The 16,273-nt window shown below is 41.9% G+C and overlaps 1 protein-coding gene across 6 annotated transcripts in view; it reads left to right on the top strand.

Annotated features, from left to right (window-relative positions):
• The window catches only part of sema3c (sema domain, immunoglobulin domain (Ig), short basic domain, secreted, (semaphorin) 3C), a 206,937-nt gene that overhangs the window by 62,202 nt on the left and 128,462 nt on the right, over nucleotides 1-16,273 (top strand). For 5 of the 6 annotated variants that reach the window (XM_078419755.1, XM_078419752.1, XM_078419751.1 and 2 more), the window contains one exon: nucleotides 4,755-4,866. The exons of the other annotated variant lie outside the window; for it this stretch is intronic. The gene's annotated coding sequence lies outside the window, so the exon portion shown is untranslated. The remainder of the gene's footprint in view (nucleotides 1-4,754; nucleotides 4,867-16,273) is intronic. 6 annotated transcript variants of the gene reach the window in all.

The raw sequence follows: 16,273 nt of genomic DNA, 5'->3' as shown, positions 1-16,273 counted from the left end.
TATGTTCTCCAGCATATTGATGGGTCTTTATCCTGGATTCCCTACTAAACTGGGGGAAGAGTCTTTACCAGCGGAACTGCGGTGGTTCAGGGAGATGTTCAGCAACTCCTTCCAGAGGGATGGGCATTAAACATTGGCGTTATCAGTGATGCCTAGATCATGAAACATTAATAGATAAAAAGCACATTAAAAGTAATTTGACAGAAAGATTTGGAATCCACTGAGGATGAAGTAAATTCAGGATTTTTCAAAATGTCTCTGGTTCTATCAACATGGATGAGAGGAACAGACTGTAATTGCAGCAAAAGCTTGAGACTGTCTGGTTCAGATATTCACTCAACCTATTGCAATATTTAGATATTGGATATTTACATATAGATTTAAATCTGTGATTGTATGAAGAATGTTGGTATGCTGAAGGCAGAATAGCTTCAGGAATGCTTGGTACATTTTTTCTTTAAGTTAATGGAATATCAAATTCAGGAGCGCACGCTGACTTAACACAACATGTAATTCCAACATTTCTAATTTGGCTCCAGATTCAGAAAAGGGATGTGACCAGTTTGATTACCAGTTTTTGTGCAAAGTCAGTCTGTCAGTTTCATCAGACTCATTCCAGGCGGAAATATTTTCAGTGTTATTTTAATCCTTACTGCATGACGGGGATGATGTGGGGTGGCGCCCGAGACTATTTTGATGGGAAGACTAAGTCTAATTGTATTTGTGCAGAATCACCATCTCCCTGTATCGCTCTGCCCTGCTGTTACCATAACACCCGTGATGAGCCTGTCCAGAAATGTTCCCCTGATGACCACTCATTTCTGAGTTGCCCAGCAGCTCACTCGATCATTGAAAACAAAGAGTTCACCAAAGGACTTGTGACTAATGTGAAACAAAGAGTCTATTATTGCAGAAATGTCAACAGCGCCCACACCCCCTGGTTGTCTCAGCAATAATCCCCACACCACCCACATTACTGACAAAAATAAACCTTGGCCAGCAGCTGCTTTAGCACCAATTGAGGTTAATTATTTCATTCTGTTTAAAGTGAAATGTAGCACCACCAAGGATTGAGATTGGGTAATTTTTTGTTCATCGGCCTGTGTGTGACATTTCTTGCTAAAGTCCTCCGTATGGTATCATTTTGATCATCTGAGACTTGTGAGGATGAATGTAATTCTCTGACACATCAAGCTGAGAATCTGTTAAATTTGATATTCCATCTGTTAAAAAACACGCTAAGCAGTCATGAAGATTTTGTGTCTTTAACATGCCAGGTTTGTTCATATAATACACTTATTTGTATATCCACGACGATCTATTATAACGCATGTTTCCTTTGTGACATAATGGATATAACATTATTAATGAATTTAGGGAACACTATTTGTAGTATACAGGCCAAATTAATTATCACCCAATTTTGATTGGGAACTGAAGAACCATTTATACTTAGGAAATTGATATTTGGAAAAAAGCTGTCTAAGGGAAAAACTGTTTTGATGTAACCTCCCCGCAGTAATCAAACACTACTGCCTTTTAAGAACACAGTTGCTATTTTCACTGCAGGTGGTTATTGACATTGACAAGCAGTTACTTGTATTGACACTTGCAATGATGGTCAATCAAGTAATGTTACATACTGCTTTTAGTATGTTTAGCTTGCAATAACAAAAGCATAACTATTAAAAAGACTTTTGTTTTTAGAAATCCTGCAGGAAAATAACTTAGTGAGAGCAAGTCTGAAAAGTTCTCACCTCCTAACCCCCTTTTCCCCATTCACACAATTGCGTTTAAAATGCGATTTTCTATAACGCAAGGTTTCTTAGGAACAAAACCATCAAATTATAGCAGAACTACCTGTATTTACCTTGCACTAAACATTTTCCCTTGATCATGTATCTATACACTGTAAATGGCTCAATTGTGATCATGTTTCGTCTTTCTGCCGACTGGTTAAAACGTAACCAAAAGCTTTTCACTGTACCTCGGTACATGTGACAATAAACTAAACTAAACTATATGTCTGACAGACTTAACTGGGCAACACTTACTATGAGGAAGCTCACTAGATTTTCCAGTTATTTTGCCAGCAAGATTTGAACTGGTGCAAACAGTTCATAGGCCTCGATCGGCTACCAGGCCACACGTTTGGACACAAACACAATAATTCATTTTTACTGCTTGTATGTTCCACTCTCTGTTTTCCTCTCACATTGAGAATTAGCTGGACAGGAATTCAACATAGATGTGTGCTGAATGCTTGTTTCTTCACTTACCACCATCAACCCATGCCATTTACTGTTGTTCTTAAAATAGTGATATCCTCACAGATCGTGACGTCTGGTGCTATGTACGCCACATTTGCACGTCCTCCTCCATGTGACCATATGGGTTTCCCCTGAATGCTCCAGTTTCTCTTCACGTCTCATGAAATCCAGGATGAGTTTAAGTTAAACTAAAGGGTCCTTGGTTAGATGTAAAGAATCATGGTAGGTTAATTAGCTAAGGCAAATTACTAACTGTGGGTAGTTGGAAGGGGAATTGGAGGAAGTTGATGGGGAAGTGATGGAGAATATGCTTCAGAGAAATAAATAGGGGAATCGGACTGAGAATCATCATCGACTTGCTGAGTCAAATGGTCTCTCCCATGTCAGTAAAAAAATGAGAAATGTTCCAGAGTTTTGAAATAAAGCTGCTGTTGCTAAGAACAAACTTCATTTTCAGTTTTGTTTTATCTGTACAGTGATTGTCACAATGGGCACAATGATGACCCATTACTCACCAGACTGGTCATGAGTTATTTGATGCTCTGAGGAGTTACTTACTTATTGCTGAGAATTCTGAACCAACTGAATGGAAAGAAAACTTTTGTCGAATAAAATATACTGAAACCATGGTTCATGGAACCATATTTTTGCACCCAATCGATGTCTGAAAGCCATCCCATTTAATGCTCTGTCACCTCTGTCCCAGATCATCTCCAAGGACAACTATTTTGGAACCTTGTATATGGGGTGCCCACCATCTGCTTCAGCAACCTGCATGGAGCTAGATAGTGATAATATTAGCAGGAAAGTTTCATTTTGCTCATTGTGCCCCACTCCCACAACGCTATCACCAACATTCAATAAAGCTGAAGATCAACCTTCTCTTCTGTCACTGTCTACTCCATAAATGCCCTTGCCCATTCCCCAACCATCATGATTTAACGTTGGGCTGGTGTCAGAAACGTAATTGCCTAAGGTTGTATCAGCCAGTGTACAGGGCTGGCACTGCCTTGTGGGTTTAGTTCACCCTCCAGTTAGCTGAAAATTCTCAGTGGATGCACTAGGAAGCAGTGAGCGACGGCTGTGTTGTCAGTGATAAAGTCAATAGACAATAGACAATAGATGCAGGAGTAGGCCATTCGGCCCTTCGAGCCAGCACTGCCATTCATTGCGATCATGACTGATCATTCACAATCAGTACCCCGTTCCTGCCTTCTCCCCATATCCCTTGACTCCGCTATCTTTAAGAGTTCTATCTAGCTCTCTCTTGAAAGCATCCAGAGAATTGGCCTCTACTGCCTTCTGAGGCAGAGAATTCTACAGATTTACAACTCTCTGACTGAAAAAGTTTTTCCTCATCTCCGTTCTAAATGGCCTACCCCTTATTCTTAAAAGTCCTCTGGATGAGATGCAAAAGTAAAGGCCAAGTTTGTTCTTTCAGGCATCCGAAGTCCCAGCGCACTCTTTGAGTGAATCGCAGGAGAGTTATCCTTACTGTCTTGGGCTATTTTTGCCTCTTAATGAATATTATTATCAAGGTCACCAGATCAGTCCCTCTGCAAGGGAGATTGCTGTGTGCAGGTTGGCTGCTGGGTTTCTACATAACAGCAGAAATCTGCGATACAACTGAGACCTTTTGTCACCTTTATGAAATTTAGCAAGCTTCAGCCAGGACCAGCAGGCCCGGTAATGTTACTGAGGCCAGAGGCTCTTTCCCAGGCCCAAGGGCATCAGCTGCTCTGACAGGCTGGGGAATAAACCTTCGGGAATTTACACCCGTCTATTATGAGAGAGTGAAAGTTGTTGCAGGCAGTTTACCGTTTCTGTGCTGAACCCAAAACTGCTGGGATAGTGAATTCATAGGCAGTCCATTTAAACTTGTACAATAGATCTGAGTCAATTCAGTATGCCTCCCCTCCCTCTCCCTCCCTCTCCCTCCCTCTCCCTCCCTCTCCCTCCCTCTCCCTCCCTCCCTCCCTCCCTCCCTCTCCCTCCCTCTCTCTCCTGCTCTCTTTCCCTTGCAATTTATTTTGCTTCTATTCTATATTTAAAAAGTACATTTATTAATTGGAAAAGAATGATTGGTTGGATCGGTGTAAAGATTTACACTCTTCAGCATTCAGTTGACATTTATAAAGTTTAAAGCACATCAGTGTTCAATTAAAACACTAACAGAAGCATTAAATTTGATGAGGTACTATTGGCTCTGGAAACAACCTTTGCAGTGTGTTCACAGTGCAGAGACTTAAACAACTGTGACATGAACCAAACCCCATGCATTGACATACAGTCAGAGCTTCTGTTACCAAAGAAAAACTAAAGCTAAACTAAAGCACTCAAATCAGCAATCTCTACTATTACATAGAAAGTAGGCGCATGTAAGAGATTACGTTTTCAGTGTTAAACAATATCTGAAAACTTGCATTGAATTATTGTCTACTCCTCACTGATGTTTCATATTGTTTTAATTGTGCTCTTTTGCAGATGCACTTTTTAGGTATAAATAAGATTGACTTTTGCACTGGACCAAACTGTACTGAATTTTGAGGGGTCTATAAATCTTTTCAAGGAAACACAGCAAACGGCTCAAGTGAAGGTAGGATTTGGTACTTTTTATTCTGCCTGTTGCTAATTGGTCTCACATCCTGCATTGCACCTCCAAGATCATCTCTCCACAAGCTTGACCCCACCTCTCAATCCTATTTCACCTCACCTTCTAGAACAGCTGCAGAAGAGTTCCTATTTGGCTGCAACATCTCATTAGAGAACTTATCTGAGTTCCAGATGAGATCTCTAATGAACTATCCGACCCACGACATTGTGTACAATGGAAGGCGAGGAAGAGAAAAGGGAGGATTATTTTTCTTACCCCTGACCTCTCTTTAACCTTTCTACTTCAAGAACATTTTGGATGTAGTTGAGAATTACCTTTGGGCAGATTGCTGTAGAAAGACATTGTACAAATACAAGTTGCTGTTGTTGAAGCCTCAAAATTCTAAAGTAAGTTAATCAATTCTGACTTTTGTGCACCCTTTTTTTATCTCTATGTTAACCATAAGCCTTCTCACCACCCGTAACCTGTGTAGTCTTAAGAGTTGCACCAGACTGATGTAGTCCATCAATCACAATTATGATGTGGTTGATGTTGATGAAAAGATCTTACAATGTTCATGCAAAAGACAAACTGCAACATGCTGTTCCTGGGTCTAATAAGATGAGAATGGTATTACTGTGACTAGCCTGAAACTGATATACTACTGCATAACAGAATTTTGAATCTTTACTTTCAGTGGACCTAAACATGGTAACAGGAGGAGATATTACCGCACAATGGTTCCTGGCATAGGATTTGTGTCTCAAATGCAAGTCATTGATTTCTAATTTCTTTCATGAAATTAGCTACTTAGTATCTGGAATAGGTTGCCCGCAGCTGTTTTGGAAAATAATTGCTTCCGTAGTCGGTAGAATTCCTCACCAGTCAGGAGAATAATTTTGGTTGACCTGATATTGGTTTTGCACTCACTCTGTAAAGAAAGGGCGATCACGGTGGTGCAGCGGTAGAGTTGTTGCCTTACAGCGCTTGCAGCGCCGGAGACCTGGGGTTGATCCTGACTACGGTGCTGTCTGTACGGAGTTTGTACGTTCTCCTCATTGGTTTTCTCCGAGATCTTCAGTTTCCTCCCACACTCCAAAGACGTACAGGTTTGTAGGTTAATTGGCTCGGTGTATGTGTAAACTGTTCCTAGTGAGTGTAGGATAGTGTTAATGTGCGGGGATCGCTGGTCGGTTCGGACTCTGTGGACCGAAGGCCTATTTCCGCGCTGTATCTCTAAAACTAAAAACTAAAACATAACCCACGCAAAGAGTGGACCAGGCAAACTTTTCCAAAACCAAATAGCAACTGCATTTATTCTCCCTGTACTGTGATCAGAGATTTGCTTGTCACTTTCTTTCAGATCTGATACACTTTCTGCTTAATATTTGCAGGATAATTTACAACTTGACTTGTTTAACTGCCCATTTATTTTTCAAACAGAAGATCATTGACTACGAGATAATCTCACATTGATCTTCTACAGGAGATGATCCAATTACCCAGGGCATCATGAGGAACAATAGACGACATCTACTTCCTTTTCTCTGTAGTTTCAGACAAAGAGCTGAGCCTGATGAAACAATTCAATAATAAGTAGAATAAATGAATTAAAATCCCTCTATTAGTACATCTTAACTTTTTTAAATAGCACCGACAATGCAATCTCTTTAAATACTATGGTGTAAAGAAATTAGATATTTGCAGATATATTTAGATTAATAATTCCAAAGGATGTCTAAACATAGATGATTATCTAGATAGCGACAGCTATTTCAACAACAGCTGCTTAATCCCGAGAGGTGATTGAAAATTCTTAATGCCTCTTCTTTTTCAGTCAGATAATGCATGGCTTCCTCGGCTTCCGTCACTGCTGTTTTAACCGAGGGCCTTTTGAAATCGTACTCTGCTGGGAAATTGTAAATTCTGGACAGGTTTGCAGCATGCTGATGAATAATTATAGTCATATCTCATCTAGTTACACAGAAGCAAGATTCAAGCTCAAATCCAATTGCTTATGATATTTATTGGAAACATTTTATGGTCTTTATTGCAAAATAGTTGGGAAATTATGAACTACTTAGCAAGATATAATGCAGAACACTATTACATTTAGAGAGTGTTTTGCGCTCCGGGGTGGTCATCATTCACTTACCTCCTGGACAAAAGAAATGACTGTGAAAAGCTACCGTAATCAAACGTTTACTGAAATGTTCTTTCCATGTTATTTGTGATAAGGAAAAACTTTCACCAACTGATTAGGATGGAGTTTGTGGGAAAAGAAACATGTACTATAAGGCTGCAAAAAATCCCTGCACTATTATTCACGTATACCAAAATGTCAAGTATCCTTTCTTCCGTGATATTTTAGTAATTCTGTGCAGAGATTAATTAAAGCTAAATTCTTCTTAGATCTCAACATGAATCATTGACCTCGAAAAGCTAAGCTGATCCTGACTGATGGAATGAAAAGGAAAAAAAAACAATTGGTCTTTGGAACCTAGTATTATGATTTAAAGTAAAATCTGCATGGGTCCCAATGATAATCACTAAACCAGTTCACTACACTGATGTGTCACCGTTGCATATAATGAGCACTGAGAATTCAATTAAATCAATTTCAAAATGGAGAGCAAATCACATATCTTACATCACAGTCTGAAGAAGGGTCTCGAACCGAAGCATCACCCATTCCATCCATTCAGAGATGCTGCCTGTCACGCTGAGTTACTCACTCATTTTGTGTCTATCTTCGGTGTAAACCAGTCCCTGCAGCTCCTTCCTACTCACATATCTTATAATATTGCACATTTAGTTGGAGAATGAGCATAAAGAACTGGATCAACAGTGTGGCCAGACATCCCATCCCAGCACTTCCCTCTCTAGCTTCTTCAGTGAGCAATGGAGTCAGTTGAACAAAAGGACAAGATTCTGCACGCGTTACCCAAGAAAGGTCTTTGCATTCATGGGACGAAAGATCGAGTGGAAGAATAAACACTACATAGTTGGAAGCAATTTTGACGTCTACATATATACTTACACTGAAACCTTTGTGGATGTTTTAGAAAGAGGTTTTGTCCATTGCAATCTTTGCAGAGAGATTTAACCAGCTGTACTTAATTGTGTTTGAATTACAGAACACTACAGAAAATGTGTTTCCTGTTATTTTTGCAACATATGTATTTTATCTGCAAGACAGTGATCTTGGCAGAATAACTCCAAAGCTAAAAGGATTTGACAAGCTGTTCTGCTTTGCATCAGGTTTTAATAACAGCGTGTGTGGACCACAATGTATGGCAGTGTGCAATGGAAGTTTGTTATTTAGGCTTTTCAGAAGTTGTACCTGCGATTCACTCACATCTTAGGAATGTGAAGTGTTTAGAGACCTTGTGCTTGGGAGAGTAAAGGCATTGGGTTTGAATTTGCTTTCCAGGTTGCACGTCATCTCAAAAGTTGATTGTTGCGCAGCATGAAGTGTGTCCCACCTCATAACTTGTATTCAGAGAACCCAAGTGTTTATTGATAATCTATTAATGCCTTAAAAATCATTATGAATTAAAGGTACAGTGGGTGACACAATGGCACAGCTGGCACAGCTGCTGTCTCACTGCACCAGAGGCCCAAGTTCAATTCTGACTTTGGGTACTGTCTGTGTGGAGTTTGCACGTTCTCCCAGTTACAGCGAGGGTTTCCTCCAGGTGTTCTGGTTTCTCCCCACATCCCAAAGATGTGTGGGTTTGAAGGTGAATTAGTCCCTGTAAATTGCCCCTAGTGTGTAGGGAGTGGATGAGAAAGTGGAATAGCGTAGAACTAGTGTGAACAGGTGTTCATTCATCAATGAGGACTTGTTGGGGCAAAGGACCTGTTTCCATGTTGTATCTATAAACTAAATATTCTTTAACAGCTGCTGTTGGATGCATCCATTGGGCAACCAGTTTGTGGCAAACAGCTCAAGACAGCAGACTGATAGCAGAATGTTGGGAGGTCATGTTACAGTTATATATGACACTGGTGAGGCCACATTTAGAGCATTGTGTTCAGTTTTGGTCACCTTTGATGAGTGTTGGTCGGCATTGGGCCTGTACTCACTGGAGTTTAGGATATGGGCCAAAGGCAGGCAGGTGGGTCTAGGGTAGATGGGGCATATTGATCGGCATCAGCAAGGTGGGCTGCAGGGTCTGTGTCCACACTGTATGATTCTATGACTCTGACTCTCTAAACATTTGTTGAAAATCACAGTTGCAATTTTGCAGATACTGAATGTTCCTGTCATATTTTCTTATCTTCCAATAAAAGTAACAAAATTATTCCTGCTGGGTGTTTGTTTCCAAGAGTGTTAGAACAAAGAGTGAGTTGACTGTTGAAACCAGAGTAGATACAGGTTAGGCGCCTGTCATCAATTTTATACTTTTCAAGTCAAGTCAAGTCAAATTTATTTGTCACATACACATACACGATGTGCAGTGAAATGAAAGTGGCAATGCCTGCGGGTTGTGCACAAAAAGAATTACAGTTACAGCATATAAATAAAGTTAATAAGTTACTATTAGTGTCGACAAAAATTTAGTCTCTGGGGTTATAAAAGTTGACAGTCCTGATGGCCTGTGGGAAGAAGCTCCGTCTCATCCTCTCCGTTTTCACAGCGTGACAGCGGAGGCGTTTGCCTGATCGTAGCATCTGGAACAGTCCGTTACTGGGGTGGCAGGGGTCCCTCATGATCTTACTTGCTCTGGATCTGCACCTCCTGATGTATAGGTCCTGCAGGGAGATGAGTGGGGACTTCAGTGAACAATCATCCTAGATCTTGAACTGGAATAGTGTTGCTGTTTTCAATTAAAGGATCGGGCATATAAATATCTGTGTAACTGGCAACGGAAAAGGTAAGTGGTGTGGATGGGGAATGAGGAAATTGTAAAGTATCATTCAGTGGTTGTGAAACTGGGCTTGAGCTTTGTGTCATGCTGTGCTAAATGACTAAGGGATTAATGTGCAGATCAGCAGGGCACAGGAGGGTGGGATGCTGTGAATCTCAGTTGGCCTTTAAGTGAAATAGCCAGCAGGCCACCTTTGGCACCCAACCAGCATTTACTGTTGGCAGGAACCGGAGCGGCTTCTGACAGTAGAACGTTCATACTGTTGCTCATCCAAAGCTGGCTTGTTTTAATCGTTTAAAGCCGTCAGTGGACTGCTGTACTTGTTATTGGCGAGAGTCTGCCAGCTCTCTCGATTTCTCAGTGGTCGGCTCCTCTCCCTTTTCCTTTAACCTTTGTGGACCCATGCTTCACAAAGATTTTAAGGCCTCGATTTCTGCAGCCAAGTGGTGACCGATCCTCTTGATGACATAGTCTGACCCCTGCCGTCTTCTATCCCTTCCACCTGCAGCTCTGCCCTAGTGTCCTTCCACTGAGTGTGGTACGTGTCCTGCACTATGGGTGGCCACGGTGGCGCAGTGGAAGAGTGGCTGCCTTGCAGCGCTTGCAGCGCAGGAGGCCCGGGTTCAATCCCGACTACGAGTGCTGTCTGAACGGAGTTTGTACGTTCTCCCTTGTGACCGTGTGGGTTTCTCCGAGATCTTCAGTTTCCTCCCACACTCCAAAGACGTACCGGTATGTAGGTTAATTGGCTTGGTGTATGTGTAAATTGTCCATAGTGTGCGTAGAGTCGTGTTAGTGTGCCGGGATCACTGGGCGGTGCGGACTCGGTGGGCTGAAGGACCTGTTTCCGTGCTGTATCTGCCATAAGAGCTCTATCTAACCCTCTATTGAATGCATTCAGTGAATCGGCCTCCACTGCCTTCTGAGGCAGAGAATTCCACAATGCACAACTCTCTGGGTGAAAACGTTTTTCCTCCTCTCAGTTCTAAATGGCCTACCCCTTATTCTTAAACTGTGGCCCCTGATTCTGGATCTGCAGCAGATATGCGAGTGATGTCCTGTATTAAGCTGAGGGGCCAGGGATGAAGTGTATCTGCCCCCCCGCCCCCCCCCCCCCCCCCCCCCCCCCCCTTGCGGCTCTGCTTGTTTTGGGATGCTCCTTGACACAGAGTTAAGTCCAGGAGCAGAGAGAGAATGAGATGCTCCAGCACATTTCACTACATTGCACTCAGCGCACACTATAAAGTGCTGACACTTGAACTGTGGTCACCAGATGCTGGAATCTTGAGCAAAATACAAAGTGCTGGAGGAACTCAGCGAGTCAGACATTGATGTTTTGTGTTGGGACCCTTCTTCAACTGAAGGAAGAGAAGGAGGAAAGTTGGAAATGAGACATGGGAGTGCTACAAAGCCTGGCAAGCAGTGGGTGGATAGTGAGGAGGGGGGGGGTTTTGTTTGGCAGATGGGTGGAGTAATTGACTATGATGAGAGGTGAGAAGGAACAAGTGTGTCAAATTAGGAGAGAAAAGGAGGTGAGATGTGAAGACAAAGAGAGGGATATGGGTGGAGAGTGACATGGGGAGGGGAAAGATAAACCAAAAGACCTAGAAACTCACAACAGAAGAGACACCGCAGTGGGGTGAATGGACGGTTTGTGCTTTGGTTTTCTACCTTCCATTCAAACAGAAAAGTAAGAGTTGAAAACCGTATTGTTGGATGAGCAGAGTGAGTAAAATAATCGAAGACCAAGTCAGACAAGAGGAAATGTCAGTGGACAAATATCAGTCAAAAAACATAAAGAAATTAAGTCTGTCCAAACATCAAACGATCTTCCTCTTTCCCTGCCACTGACACTTGTCCTTCCACTCCACTTCTCCACAATCTGACCACCTCTGAGATCGCAGAATAAAGGTACCTTTGACCACTCATAGAGTCAGAGTCTGACAGCGTGAAAACAGGCCCTTCAGCCCAACTTTCCCGCACCGGCCAACATGTCTTTCCCTAATATCTACACTAGTCCCACCTGTATGCATTTGTCCCATATCCCTCTAAACCTGTCCTATCCATGTCCCTGTCCAAATGTACCTGTCTAAAACGTTACGATTGTACCTGCCTCAACTATCTCCTCTGGCAGCTCGTTTCATACACCCACCACCCTTTGTGGTCAAGAGAGTGGTCAAAAGAGGAATGCTGGTTCAAGTATCAAACCTGCTCTTGGTTTTCCACCTCACACCGTTTGCTTTACATTTCCCATGGCCTCTCGTCACCTCAGCCAGTTACACCTTTGTTCATTCTTCATCATTTCACAATTTAATGCTCCTGCCTTTTCATTGACTGCAGCTGAAACACTGGCCTTCTGTTTTCCACCAAAAGGATGGAACTCATACTTCCAACTTCTATTTTCGTTTGAAAAGTAAAAGCTGCCTGCAGATTAATAAACTAAAAATAACTTCTATGGAGCTGCAGAAATAAATCCAAAATCTCTCTGTAAGATGTCCCAATCTTCTAAAAAATATCTTTCACCACTCTTGCACTCAGAGCTGTCTAAAAATAGCTTTCATCACCGTTATAGCTTAAGCAGCAGGAAAATGTAAGAGAACCTTCTTTCACTGAAATGCATTTGAAGATAACGAGCAGAAGTCCAACACCAAAAGAACAGTAAAAGATCTGCTGGCCATTGTAATACACTGGAGTTGTCTTATTCTGCAGCATCTGGTAACTGGAAGTGATAATGACCTAAGAGAACATTATATAGATGTTAGGTAGAGACACAACGCTGGGGTAATACACTGGAGTTGTCTTATTCTTTATTCTCAGTCTGAAGAAGGGTCTCGACCCGAAACGTCACCCATTCCTCCTCTCCTGAGATGCTGCATAACCTGCTGAGTTACTCCAGCATTGTGTGTCTACCTTCGAATTTAACCAGCATCTGCAGGGTTTTTTCCTACACATTATATGGATGTTTGTGGTGAGTAGCATTGCTTGAGCAGATTCCACAGAGTCTATGATCTTGTGTAAATAAATGATTGTATTGGGTGATGGAAAAATAATCAATCAGTGCTTTCAAAAGGGAATTGGATGGGGACTTGAGCAACATTGCATCATGATCACTTGGGTTTCCTGTGACATAGGAGACAGAATCCTAAGATGGGCTTTTCCTCAGAGTGTCAGAATACTGTTGTCCCCACTCTCGTCTCCCCATGTGGTTACCATGGTAAGTACACTTTAATGGCGCCAACCTACTGTCCTGTGCGCAGTGTGTGAATAACACGACAGGTGAATGGGCAGATTATTTTCTACTGCATCTCCGTAAAAGAGAGGATTGAGTCATAGAGGGATGCAGTGTGGAAACAGGCCCTTCGACCTAACTTGTCCACACTGGCCAACATGTCCCAGCTACGCTAGCCCCACCTGCCTGCATTTGGTCCATATCCCTCCAAACCTATCTTATCCATGTACCTGTCTAACTGTTTCTTAAAAGTTAGGAAAGGCCCAGCCACAACTACCTCCACCGACAGCTCGTTCCATACACCCACCATCCTTTGTGTGAAAAAGTTACTCCTCTGATTCCTATTAAATCTTTTCCCCTTCACCTTAAAAGGAGAAGAGCTTGACAATGCTTTCTTAAAGTGAAGATTTCCAATTTTACAATGTTTTTGGTGACTCTTTGTTTTTCATTATACCAAAACAAATTTTGCCCACCAAGTAAAGATGTGATCCAAGTTCCAAGGAGGAATGATCACTCATGTGAAACATTACATGTTGGAGAGGTGCCCTGATGTCAGTTCTTCAGCCTGGACCTCCTTGGTTTCTTTCCACATCTGGTTCTCTCTGTGGAATCATTCCAACCTGTGGCCACAGGCCATCCTCCATCATCAAGACCTCCAGTCCCACCTCTGAGAAGCCTCTGATTCCTCTCCCGCAAACCCTGTGTCCCTGTATCACCTGGTGCACTCCGTGGTTTTGTGGAACCCCACGCACAGCAATTACTTTTGTTTTTGAGATTATGTTTGCAGCATCAGGAAGATTGCTCCTAATCAGTGCCTGAGTATCAAGTCTGCCAGTCTCTGATTTAGTGCCTCCAGGCACAATCATATCATGGTGATCAGCAATTTGGTCCAAAATTGCTGGCTAGAATCAAACTCTTAAACAGGCACAATAGCCTGTTTTATTCTCTCCACCACTGACCTAGTGCACTTCATTGGCCTTTGACTTCCATCTGTACAGAGACCTGTTCATCAAAACCCCTCCCTTGCCTGTGTCCACCCGTTACCTGCTACACTTTGTCCTGCCTCTCCTCTCTCCCAGCTTTCTTCACCCCCCCTCCTTCAATCAGTATGAAAAAGGGTCCCAACCCGAAACAACATCTATCCATGTTCTCCAAAGCTGCTGCCTGACCTACTGAGTTACTCCAGCACTTTGTGTTGTTTTGTAGAGAGAGCAAGTTCTGACACAGGAATGCAAAGGCCACAGCCAGCCAGTCATTAAAGCACATTTTAAAACATGAATTAGAACTTTGTGGTAAAAAAACAATGGATACAGAATGTTTTTATTTACTCTAAATGCACCGTAAGATTATTTAACCATTAATACTAATGGCAATCAGCTTCTTGTGAAAAGTGTTTAAATTCCGCTTTCTCGGAGTTATCTCCAATGAAATAGTATTCTTCCTGAAATACGGGAACCAAACTGTTATAGTACTCTCGGTGTGGTCTCATTACACCTTTTACAGTTGCTTTAAGATTTCCGTTTTATTTTACTACAACCTCCTTGAAATAACAGCCTGCAAAACACAAAGTGCTGGAGTAACTTCGGTGGGTCAGGCAACATCTGTGGGGAATGGGTAGGCAATTCACCTTCATGAATATCTGTTCACATCACAAAGTGCCCTCATCCCTCCGATGGGCACTATTCTCCAGGGTTCTTTGTCCATTTAAACACTTTGGTTCCTCCTTCAAAAATTAATAACATCACATTTTTCCAAACTGTATTCCATTTATCACATTATTGCCCACCGTTTAACCAACCGAGATTTCTACACAAACTTCTACCCTTTCCTTATTTTGCCTTCCCATCTATTTTTGTTGCGTCATCAAATTTGGCTATCATACAATCACCTTCTTCCTTCAAGTCATTAATACATATTATAAACAGCTGTAGGTCAGCTCTGATCCCATGTGGTAACCTATGGTCACAGGTTGCCAATGGAAACGACTCCCTTAAACCTATTTGCTGCTTCTTGTCCGTCGGCCAATCCTCTATCCGTGCCAAAATATTGCTTCCAATGTTATGGCCTATTAAGTTTTCACCTAACATTTTGTGAGGCGCCTTCTGGAAGTTCAAATAGAATGCTTATACTGGTTCCCTTCTTTCCACTCTTGTAGAGAATTACTCAAGAAGCTCCAACACATTCCCCTTCAGGAAGCCGCATTGATTCTGCTTGGTTTAATTCTGATTTTGCAAAGGTGCTGCTATTACTTTGTAAATATTTTTGCAACAATAGATCTAATGGTGATTGACCTATTAGCTATGTCCCTTCTCCAATAGGGGGTGTCACTTTGCCCTTGTTCCAATATTCTCCTTCTTCTCCACAGCCTTAGGGTTTTTGGAAGATTACACCCAATACATGCATTATTGCAGCAGTCTCTTCATTTAGGATCCCAGGCTGTTAGCCATCCAAGGTAGCAAACCTACAGTGGGATAACATAGAACTAGTGTCAATGCGAGATCGATGGTCAACATGGACTCAGTGGGTCAAAAGACCTGTGTCCATGCTGTATATTTCAATCAATCGCTCAATTGTTCACTCCATTAGTTTCACAATTACAATTTCCCCAGTGAGGATGATGGTATTTGTTTTCATTTTGGCATTATTCAGTATTAGTGGAATATCTGTAGTATCTTCCACCATAAAAGCTGATGCAAAAAGATGAACTCCTCTGTCATCCCCTTGCTCTGCATAACTATTCCCTCAGCTTCATTCTCTGAGAGACCTGTGTTCACTTGAAACCCTCTCTTCTTTTTATATACTTGAAAAAGGTCATCTTGTCTGTTTTACATTCTTTGCTAGTTAGTCTTCATAATTCATCTTGTGGTTTTTTTCCTTTGCTGAATTCTGAATTAATCCCGATCTTCGAGTCTAATTTTACCTCCTTAAGTGTTTTCTCTTTCTACTTAACACCCTTTTTAATTACCGTCGATGGTTGGAGGGGGCCATGCTTCCTTTGTACCTTTGGTCTGCTGGGATATAATTTTGCTGAGAGTCATAATTTACCTCATTAATTACCTGTCACTGCTCCTTACTGTCTTGCCTGCTTGTGACTAGCTTTTGACAGAATAAATTTTATAGATGGAGATTTATAGAAAAGCAGTTCACCTTGATATCTTCTCAGGCAGAGCAGATGGGAACGGAGATCTCTAAACATCAAAATAGTCACAGTTAAATCCATAAGAAGTTCAAGAGATTCCACTCAAATGGGTCAGAATATTGAAGCTACCACCACAAGGAGCAGTTGTGCTGACAAAAATAGATCAAT

This window comes from Rhinoraja longicauda, chromosome 23 (genome assembly GCF_053455715.1).
Source record: "Rhinoraja longicauda isolate Sanriku21f chromosome 23, sRhiLon1.1, whole genome shotgun sequence".
Classification (NCBI taxonomy): domain Eukaryota; kingdom Metazoa; phylum Chordata; class Chondrichthyes; order Rajiformes; family Arhynchobatidae; genus Rhinoraja; species Rhinoraja longicauda.
This window is presented reverse-complemented; position numbering and strand designations above follow the sequence as displayed.